The 9,372-nt window shown below is 48.2% G+C and overlaps 1 protein-coding gene across 10 annotated transcripts in view; it reads right to left on the bottom strand.

The window, feature by feature from the left end:
• The window catches only part of P4HA2 (prolyl 4-hydroxylase subunit alpha 2), a 31,054-nt gene extending 22,817 nt beyond the window's left edge, over positions 1 to 8,237 (bottom strand). For all 10 annotated transcript variants that reach the window (XR_012662166.1, XR_012662167.1, XR_012662164.1 and 7 more), the window contains exons 1-2: positions 8,152 to 8,237; positions 6,830 to 6,918 (exon numbers count right to left, since the gene is read on the bottom strand). The gene's annotated coding sequence lies outside the window, so the exon portion shown is untranslated. The remainder of the gene's footprint in view (positions 1 to 6,829; positions 6,919 to 8,151) is intronic.
• Positions 8,238 to 9,372: the final 1,135 nt, after the last annotated feature.

Consider the following 9,372-nt stretch of genomic DNA (forward strand, 5'->3'; position numbering starts at 1 on the left):
AACAGATCTTGATCTGCTCAAGGGCAGGAGGGCTCTGCAGAGGGACCTGGACAGGCTGGATCGACAGGCCAAAGCCAACTGTGTGAGGTTTAACAAGGCCAAGTGCCGGGTCCTGCCCCTGGGTCACACCAACCCCAGGCAACGCCCCAGGCCCGGGGCAGAGGGGCTGGGAAGTGCCCGGCGGAGAAGGCCCTGGGGGTGCTGGCTGACAGCCGGCTGGGCATGAGCCAGCAGTGCCCAGGTGGCCAAGGAGGCCACCAGCCCCCGGGCTTGTGTCAGCACTGGTGTGGCCAGCAGGAGCCGGGCAGGGATGGGGCCCCTGTGCTCGGCCCTGGGGAGGCCCCACCTCGAATGCCGGGCTCAGGTTTGGGCCCCTCGGGACAAGAAGGGCCTGGAGGGGCTGGAGCGTGTCCAGAGAAGGGCAGCGGGGCTGGGGCAGGGTCTGGAGCACAAGTGTGCTGGGGGGCGGCTGAGGGGGCTGGGGGGGTTTAGCCTGGAGAAGAGGGGGCTGAGGGGAGCCCTTCTCGCTCTCTGCAGCTGCCTGAGAGGGGCTGGAGTGAGGGGGGGGTTGGTCTCTGCTCCCAAGTCACCAGTGACAGGACGAGAGGGAACGGCCTCAGGCTGCGTCAGGGGAGGTTTAGGTTGGGTGTGAGGGAAACGTCTTCCCTGCCAGAGCGGTCAGGCCCTGGCACAGGCTGCCCAGAGAGGTGGGGGAGTCACCAGCCCTGGGGGTATTTAAAAGATGTGTAGACGTGGCACTTCTGGGGTGTTGGGTTGACTGTTGGCCTTAATGATCCTAGAGGTCTTTTTCCAACCTTAATGATTCTATGCATAATTACAGATGGAAAATAGAAGACTATACAAAGTTGTATTATATTCCAATAATAATAAAAGCCCAAATTAAATGGTCAGACTTGTAGCATGCTGTGAAACTCAGTTATATAAAAACTGTCTAGAAAGTCAAACAGTGAGAAAGCCAAATAGAGAAATATAACATTTTGTAGTGTAGAAGTGGCAGCAATGGTTGGAAAAGTTGAAAGTGAAATTTCCAACTCTGCTTATTCAAAATGCATCAACCCAGCATATTGGCCTCTGGGCGCAGCCTTTATGACTTCTGTATTTCAAAGGTTGTGCCAGCTTAGAAACCCAACCCTTGAGATCGAGACTGAAAGCAGACTGTTACATTTCTAAGAGCACAGCCCACCAAGGGCACTTAAGGGGAAGCCAGTGTGAGCAGACAGGCTAAGGGTGCAGCCAAGTAAGGGATGCAAGGTCTGTACAGAAGAGCCTCCTGGGAGCTGTAAATCTCCTGGTAGACCTGATGGGCAGGACCGCCTCTTTCAGGGGATTTATGAGGAGCCTGCAATGCACTTGGATCAGCCCAGAGCTCACTTCAGAGCTGCCTGTTTGCTGAGCAGGAACAGCCACCACAGCCAGCCCTCATGTACGAGCACCGCTGCTCAGCAAACACTGAGCTCTCCTAACACCCACACACATTGTCAAAGGGAACACAACAACTGCTCACCTTAATCCAAGAAGCAATTATCCTTTTTTTTATACCCATTGTAACTGGGTAAACTGGTGGCTGGAAACGACCACTTCCAACCCACTCTTACTCCAAATACTTTAAGGAACATGCAGATATTTGTGGCAAAATGGAATCACTTAAGTCTGATGAGGAAGGGGGACGGAGGGGAGAAGGGAAAGGAAAAATACGTTGAATACCCTAAAGTTTCAAGCAATGCAGCAAGTGGGAAGGTATTAAAACGATTCTGGAACAACTCTAGCTCGTCGTTCCCTTGGGCCCCACATATCTGCCTGCACAACATGAGACAGGAGGTGGCACGTGGATATTGCCCCTTCCTCATGGGTTTTTCAAGCCCACAGCATGATAGAAGCCCTCAGTAGAGCTCATCGGTGCCATGGACAGAAACACCAAACACCATCAGTGATACTACCAGCACTAAGGACATCAGAAATAGCTCTGTCCTCTGCAATGCATTATCGCATGGCAAGACGGTTGTTTTTAAATTATTATTTTGATTGCTTTAATAGGCTACATGAGGAATCAGAAACACTTACCACAACAGTTTGCAAGCATGAGTAAGCAGGAAAATGTCTCACAGCATCATAACTAGTCTTCTCCTTTCCCTCTTCTGTTTCTCACCCCCCCGCAAACCACATATTCCCAAACTGCTTGTTTAAGTTAGTTCAGAACTCGGACATGGGTAATCTGAGAATTGAGTAAAGCTGAATGAATAGTACCATGCAGAGGTCTGCCAATATTAAAAGCCACAATAAGTGATGTAGCAGAACGCACAGCAAGTCAAGAGCACTTGGGAAGTACATTAATTTGGATATATTAAGCCACAACTGTCCATCTGCATAGTCTGTCATCGTTTCACAGAGTGGTTTTTTGGATGCACAACACAAGCCTGGCAAAACAATTACAAGGGAATTTTCCAGTTAAAACAACACAACTCTACATTGTCCGCCCTGCACCTCCCCACCATGTTCTCTCATGGCTGAGGATATCTGCCAAGGAGAACACTTTACAGCTAGCAGCTTGTCTTTATAGCAGATCTTTAACAGCTTTGCCATCCTACTCAGATTTACTTGAGTCAATAAACAGAAACCTCAGTAAACAGAGAAATCAGCTCGTGCTTGAACAAGCAGGACACCTGGCTGCAGGGTTTTCAGATTGTTTGTACACATTCTTTTCACAGCTGTTACTCAGAAAACCAGCACAAATAATGAATTACAGGAGGCTGAGCATAATGTTATAACCACATTCTTGGACAGCACGAGCATGTGTGCATGCACACACGTATGCATGCCCACCCCACCGCAGCTATAAACCATCTGCTAACAAAGAGGGTAAGAGAGGCAGAAGGGACATTAGCACCTCCTACCTCAGTAACTAAATTGAGACAAATGTTTAATGAGTTTTATTCAAACAGAGAAAGGAAGAACTTTGTTGCATAGAAATGCCAGATAAGAAGTCTGTAGGACAAACACCACCCACATTCCCGGCTTTTTTTCAACAGCCACAAAGTCATCATGCTGGACAGGTAAATTTAGGTTCTCCTTTTATTTAAGTGAGAATAAAAAGACTCCTCTGAGAAGGCCTAAGCAGAGCCACTGAGCTAGGCTCAGCCTCGGCCTACAAGACCCACCCCCAGTGCAGGAACTGAGCAGGCAGTGCCCTGAGCTAGGGCTACAGGACAGCCCAGGACAAGCAGCATGCTGCCCTGGCTCGTCAGGCTCTGCCACATGCCACCAGCACAGGGATCCTAAGGCCCTGTGCTCCTCATGGACAAGCACTTACACAACTGCCTTACCCAAGGGACTGTTCTCACTGTAGCAAGAAGCTGCTCCAGCAACACTGATAGAGCTAAACCTCTCTGCATACAGTAACACACACTTAATGCTTTGCTCCTTTCTTTCCCTTAAAGATGCCCAGCCAGCCAACCAAATAGATATTGTACAAACACTTCTTTAGGAGTTTAAGACCTCAGTGAATCATTGCTCCCACTGGAAAGACTGCTGTCAGACTTCATAGCACTAGCAGAAGGAAATAATGTTCTAGACAAAATAGACCAGGATGAAAGTTTGACAAGTTCAACTGAACTCTTTGTTAAATAAGCTTTCTAAAAATTCTTAATCAAGAAGCTATAAAATCATGGACCTGTCTTGTAAAAGAAAAGCTGCTTGCACATCTACCAGGGTTCTCAGTTTTGCACCCACTCCAAATTTCACATCCAGCCATGGGGGATTCAAGCCAGCTCTCACACAAGCCAAAGGGAGGACTTTTCAGGTCAGAAGAGGAAACAAATACCTATTACACACCCAGTCCCTTTAGGGCTCCCTACTTCTGATCAAACTGATAGGCTGCAGTCTCCTTTGTATGCCACACAACAAAAGCATGCTCCTCACTGAGACAGGAGGCAGCACATCTACCCACATATCCTGAAGCTACAGACACTAAAAAAACCATGAACCCCTCTCTTCCCCTTCGCCCCACAAAAGAGCCTCAGCAAGTACCATCCAGTGGTACAAGGTGGATGCAGCTGGATAACACCTAAAACGGATGTAACAGATAGCTCAGAAGTGAGGAGAAAGCACTAAGTGTGCAATACTTCATTGATCCATATGAAATTACAGTCCGAGCCCTGTGCACCATCACTGGACAGCAGACTGCCAACTCACTGCTTCAGAATGTTACACTGAGCACAGATCACAGCAGAAGTCGCTGCTCGTCTGTATCTTAGGTCAGACATTCTCTGCACAATGTTTTCTTCATTACAAATTTCAATTACTCCTAACAGCTCTAGTCTTCTATTTCTTCCAGATTTGTTGTTTAGTTTCCCCCCCCTCCCCATACAGCCACAGTTCCTTCCGAACAATTAGGACAGACTACTATTCCCTGGTTTAGTTCCATTCCTACAGACCTATACCCAGACTTTGCTACAGGGGAATAAAGTTTGTGAGACAAAGTATCATAACTAGATACTGTCAAGATCTGATTAATACCCCATTTTTTTGAACAATTACAATGCAACAACTTACAAGCTGATGATACAAATAAGGGTTACAGCTGGTCTCCTCTTCTGTGCTTGCCTATGCTATCAAAGACACCTGGAAAATCACAGCTAAAATAGCTGCTTCCACATTGTAGCTAAATTTGAAGTATCACAGTGAAATCTAGCAAGCAAATCACTGCTTCCAAGCCACCTCAGGCCACAGATGGGTTCTTGGTGTGTATACAGCCGAGGCCCACATGCCAGGCTCTAAAGAATGGCCCGTCCTCAAACAGCAATTTGAGGTTGGACTCTTGGATGACAGAGGTTTGTTTGGGGCTTATCCAAATGTCAGTGCCTTCCACCCACTGTCTTATTGCTTGCAGACACAGCGAGAAACACTGACCTGGCTGTGCAGCTGGCTTCATCCCCTTTCCCCTCCAAAAGTAGGCAACAACTTGCTATCAGCATTGATGGCTGTAGATAAGGCTAAAGATATTTAAGTGGAAATTAGTACAAACAAAAAAACTGCAAGATTGCTTACATACTTATTTAGAGCCAAAAGATGGGCTGAACTGTAAACAGATTTTCAGGATGTTGCCAAGGAAAGCTTCTCTCAATACCTCTCTGAGAAAAGCAGCCATAAAAAAACATCCAGCTTGTAGAAATATTTCAAGTCTTACAGATTAGCCTGACACATTAGCCAGGAGATGCCTGGCACATTACAGCAGCTATGAGACTATTTTAAAATTATTAAATAGTAAGGAAACATTAATTTTATTCTAAGAAAGCAAACCTTCACCACTGGCTGAAGACTTTGAAACAAGTAATTCAGGGCCAAAATGAATTACCCAATGAACTCAGATGCTCCAGTGTTCAGCTGCTCCTCTCTAACCCAAAGGATTTTGGATTTAAACGTCTGTCAGCACCCCACCCAGACTGCTCTATCATGTCCTGAACCTCCTGTCAGGATTCATGACATGCAGCATGCAGTTAGTTACCTTGCCACAAACAGCTAGTCATCAGTCCTACCCAGGGAGATGCAAAAGGCATTGCTCCCTTTCAACATTAGGTGTCTCCTCACAAGTGAGTTCTCGTCTCCATCATCATATAACTGCTCCCCAGCTCCTTCATCCAGTATATGTAGGATTTACGGCTCAAAACAGCTTATGCCAACACCATTACCTTTCTTGCCAAAGGGCTTAATGTGCATCTGAAAACAATTATAATTGCCTAGCAAATAATACAACACAAGTGCCTTGTATTTTTCAAGGCAAGCCAAAAGAAAAGGAGGAAAAGCTGTTCATTTGCACGCATTAACAAGGATAGAGTACATTCACGCAAAACTGCATGCATTTCTTCTAATATAGAATGGTGTGTTATGCTTTGTTATAACAACCTTAAAAACTATAAGCATTTCAATCAGCTCCCAACAGTGTAGGTTTTTTTTAAAACCATAGCAAAGAATATTTCTTCTACACTCCAGCTGGCAAGAAAATTCATGCTACTCTAAGGCACAGAAAATCTGCTTGCACCTCACCCTACAGCATCTGCAAGTTATCCCATATGAAGCAGATGAGTCAAATCCCACACTGTTAGTGAAGACAGCAAGACTGCATGCTCTTTTTCCACTAGATCTTATTTTTCAGCATTAAAATCTAGACCACATTTTACTGTGCAAAGCCCATAATTTTAATATATCACAATACTTAGCATAACCTTCCATATGCTCATACAGCATTAAATTCCTGTTCAGAAGGTTTTTTACATAAAGATGGTCTACCATCAGTGATCTGTTTCTTTCAATTAGTATCCGCAATTTAATTAAAATCAGACATTATCTCAGAGGTACGGGGGTTGACTCTATTCTAACGTCACCCTAGAACATGCTCCCTACCACACTCTCATTTCTCAGACATACAGAAAATCATACACAAAAATCAGAACTAGTCACAGGAAAAATATCTATGTTTGCAGCTTGCTTCTTTGGAAGTTTGCCAATATGCACAGCATGGAAATTATAAACAGACTGGATTCCTGACTTAAACCTAGAATGAAAAACTTTTTATACTAAATGGTAACTCATGCTCCCTCTGCTGTTATTATCTTTGAAATACATAGTAATACTCTGGATTTGTACTTCTTGTCCTTCTTACATTAAAAAGAAGAATCTCAAATTGTGGCATAAGCAAGAAGCAAAATTCTTGTCTGTTAGCATCACAGCAATGCTAATTTACAACTGTAAAATAACATTCTGCCCATAAAATATGGCTGGCAGTTATTGGTTGCTATATATATTTACAACATACCTGTGGGATTATTGCCAGAAAGTTGAAGTATTACCCTGGATGAGATGGCTGTGGTGGCCTTTCAGCTCAGCTCCGCCTTCACAGAGCACCTATAAAAATAAGGGGCAAGAGGGTTTTGTTACAAAAACATCTTCTTAGAAAGCCTACCTTCAGTACTTACTGTTGAGGAACAGGGGTGATGACTGGCTAGGAGCACCAAGCACCACAAAGCCAGGGAGCTCCCAAGCATAGTCTTTATTTACACATCCTTGCTTCCAGGTTAGTAGGACGTTCTTTGAAATAAAATTATTCCTGCCCAGTCAAAAGCATGTTTTGCATTACTGTGACACAGCACGTTATTGTCCCCAGCTGGGCTGTGATAACACCCTATAGGCAGCACCTTTAGCTTGCACACCAGCCCACCGTCCGCCGCATTTGCACAACCCTTTTCCACCAAGGCTTCCACTACCGCACCGGGCACAGCTGGCTGTGCTCTGCTGGCTTATCCACAGCCCGGCTGCGCATCTGCGCCCGCTGAGGAAAATAAGGAGAAGCATTTTTTGGGAAAACAAATCTCAGGTTAAAACAAAATGAGACAGGAGTAGAACAAGGGGGGTTTGAACGCCCTGATGAAGCTTAAGACAATGTTCGCTCTATATTGAGCCTATGGCAGGCTGGAAGGGTGCTTATCAATTAACGCAGCTGACACACAGTAATCTAAGCGGTAATATCAGGCCTATCTAAACCCAAAGGGCAAGGAAAAGGGGAATCAGCCCTTCTATATCTTTTGTGTAATGGTGACACTTCTAAGATCTTTAGAAAAAGCCAATTATTGGGTTTTTTAGTGCCATTTTCGCCCGCCCCCCGCCCCCAGCCGAGCCGCAGCTCCCCGGCGAGTCCGGCAGCAGGGAGGCAGGGCAGAGCCCGGCGCCCGCCGTCCGCTCACCCGGCCGTCAAACCCCGCAACGCGGCGCCGAACCGGCCCCCGCCGGCACCGGGGAAGGCGCCCTTCGGGGCCGCTCGAGCATTTCAGCCGCGGCACTGCAAACCTGGGTCCCCGTTTCCAGTCAGCGCCCACCCGGCCCGACCCCCCGCGTCCCCCCGGAGGAGGGTGTCCGCTGCCGCACCGGGCTCCCAGGAGGGAACCCCTCCACCCGGGTCCCGGGGGACTCTGAGCCCTGAGGGGGGCTGTGGCAGCGGGCGCGGCTGGCTGGCTGGTCCGGGGGGAGCTGCCGCCCCTCAGCGCTGAAGGCGGGAAGGAGGGGGTGGGGGGCTTCACCTGCACGCGCCCGTCGCCCCCCCCAGCCCAGAGGGACCCTCTCGCCCCCCCCCGCCCCGCTCACCCGGCAGCACGTAGCGCCTCTCGCCGCGCTTCTAGAACCGCCCCGACCCTTCCAGCCCCGCCGCCGCCCGCCCGGCCGGCCGGCCCGCCCGCCCCTGGCCCCGCTCCTATTGAGCCGCCGCCACGTTTGAAGCCCCGCCCCTAACCCCGCCTCTCCCGCCGTAATGCCCCGACTAGCGGCGCACACCCACCCCCGCACACACTCATCCCCACCCACCGCGAGGCGCCGCGCCCCTCCCGGGATCACCTCAGGCCCCTGAGGCGCGACCGTGGGGCCGGGCCTGGAAACAGATTCCACAGAGAAATTAAACCCCGCCTGTAAATCCAGCTTGTTTTCTAAAAACTGCTAGCTCACCTCTGAAAGCCTTCCCTTGCGGTCTCGCTGTTCCCGCGGCGCCGGCAGCCCCTGCATGGCCGCCAAGCCGGCGTGAGTTGGGGTATCTCCATCACCCGCCATCTTGTAAGCCTCAGGCAGACTCATAAGGAGGAGCAAAACTCTGTTTAAAAGGAAAATGAGGTGACGACCTCTGTACTGGAGCGTGACCCGCACGCAGGAGCAGGGTGTGACGGGTTAAGGAAGGAGCGGCCGGTCTCCATGCCAGCCCCGCCAAGGAGTGCCTGAGCCCCCACCGCGGTTCGAGGGGTCACGGCAGGCTCTCGAGCGAGGACGGACTCAACGACTGAGGCATGGATAGAGCTGAAACAAAGCCGGAGAAGATCGTTTGCCCAGCTCACCAGGAACATCTAATTCACTCTCTTTCCCCAACCCAAACCAATATTCACATCGAATCAGAGCGACCATCATCATTACCGGTGAACATAATGATTACCTTAGCCAAAAATAACCTCGCTTAAATAGAGTCAGAAAACAAATCGGACCATACAAAACACCAAGAACAAGCTACCTCTAACTTTCCAGATTCACTCCACCATCACAAGTCCATTCGCTAAACAGAGACCTAGCAAAATGTGACTGAAAAAGCAAGGTTTTGGGAGATGACTCACCATATCAGAATCCATAAAGAAAGTGGAAAATAGGGAAATAAATATCAAACATAAGGGTGCAATTTCACTGAAGCTTTTAGCAACAGCTAATATCGTAAACCATAATAAAAGGGTCCGGCTGTCCTGCCACCAGAACATCCTAACAGAGCTCCATATGCTGCACATACATACACTTTGTACATTAACATTTATTTGGGTGAAGTTAATTTCCATCATA

This window comes from Phalacrocorax aristotelis, chromosome 8 (assembly GCF_949628215.1).
Source record: "Phalacrocorax aristotelis chromosome 8, bGulAri2.1, whole genome shotgun sequence".
Classification (NCBI taxonomy): domain Eukaryota; kingdom Metazoa; phylum Chordata; class Aves; order Suliformes; family Phalacrocoracidae; genus Phalacrocorax; species Phalacrocorax aristotelis.